Here is a 1,522-nt window from a genome sequence, read left to right as displayed (position 1 = left end):
GGGGACGAGGAACCTGCAACAAACGGGAGCTGTGAGCGCCCCACGAGCTGTGCCCCCACGGGTGCCCACCCCAGAGCCCCACGAGCTCCCCGTGACCACAGCACAGGCCAGCAGCTTTGCACGGAACATTGCAGGATTGCTGATGCCCACGGGGTCCTGGCAGGGGCTGCTCAGTGCCCGGTTCCCTCAGCAAAGTTGTTATCAGAGGAGTCGTACAGCTCTCCCAAAAAAACGGGGGCAGCGGGAAGATGGTGATGGATGAACCACTGCTCCAGGGGCAGCACAACCGGGAATAAGGGATCCTCAGCACAGGGATAAAGCTTTGTCCCAGCACAGAAGGGAAAGGGTGGAAGGGGAAGGTTCTGGGATGTGCTGGGAGCAAATCTCCCACACAAATCCCAACCCTCTGGAAGAGGCTCCCAGAGGAAGGGGTGCTGATCCCAGGGCTCACATGGGCCCTGGCCCTGCTGCAAAGGGGGATTTTTGGGATCCAATGGAAATTCCAACAGGTGCTTCACCAGAGATCCAGGAGCCTGCTTCACTCCACACACAGGAATTCCTTCCAGGAGGAGTCCAGCAATGACTGGAGCTGGACAGAGCGGGCAGGGGTGGCACCAGGACATGAAGGGCAGCAGGAGTGGGAGGGAATTCAGTCCCCATTCCCAGGACAACTGACCCAGTGTTTGCCATGAACTTCCATGGAGCTCAGCAGCCCCAGGGTTGGCTCACACTGATGAGATGATGACTTAATAATTTTCCCACTTCCAAGAGAATAATTTCCTAAATCGTTTGGATGAGACCCAGATCAAGGAAGGAGCAAAGCTGGATTTATAGAAACGACAGGAGGTGAAGGAGAGCAGGCTCAGACAAGAGAGGGCCTGGCTTAAAGGGAGTAAATTCCAGTCCTTCCTTTGCACAAATCCAACATTCAGGCTACTTTTATTAAAAAGCCTAATTTGGCAACCAAAGCCTGAATTTTCCCCTTCCTTATCCTAATAAAAGCCTGACAAAATAGGAAACATTGTGGGAAAATATCCTTGCAGGACTAAGTGAGTGGCACAGGGAAGGTTCTGTGGCCACCAGGTAGCCAGAGCCCTGCCAGATGGTGGCTTCTGTCCAGGGAATGGGTATTTCCTAGCACCAGAAACTGACAGCATGTGGAAACCAGCATGGAATCAGAAACCTGCTGGAAGGCTGGGCTTGGAGCAGCGTGGTGTGGTGGAACGGGGCTGGAACAAGATGAGCTCTGAGATCCCTTCCACCCCCACCCTTCCACCGTGACCCCGCACAGGGCCCCAGCCCTGCCTCGGGGACACCCACAGGAGCTGAAGGCAGGAGGGGATCCTGGCATGGCTCTGCTCCCCAGCACCCAAAAACCGGCCTTGGGAGGGTGGAAGGACAGGTGCTGGGTCTGTGCCACACCCCTGGATCAGCTGCCACGGGCTGCAGCTTTTGGAGGATTTGCACCATTTTTGGGTGCCTGTGTCAACTCTTCCATTTTCCAGTTCGCTGCGCTGGGGAA

At 55.7% G+C, this 1,522-nt stretch overlaps 1 protein-coding gene across 1 annotated transcript in view; it reads right to left on the bottom strand.

Annotated features, from left to right (window-relative positions):
* The window catches only part of SGIP1 (SH3 domain GRB2 like endophilin interacting protein 1), a 45,752-nt gene that overhangs the window by 15,492 nt on the left and 28,738 nt on the right, over positions 1-1,522 (bottom strand). The gene's annotated exons all lie outside the window — the stretch shown is intronic.

Source organism: Corvus brachyrhynchos, unplaced genomic scaffold (assembly GCF_000691975.1).
Source record: "Corvus brachyrhynchos isolate BGI_N302 unplaced genomic scaffold, ASM69197v1 scaffold280, whole genome shotgun sequence".
Taxonomy (NCBI): domain Eukaryota; kingdom Metazoa; phylum Chordata; class Aves; order Passeriformes; family Corvidae; genus Corvus; species Corvus brachyrhynchos.
The sequence above is the reverse complement of the archived record's forward strand: the minus strand, read 5'-3'. Positions and strand labels throughout refer to the sequence as shown.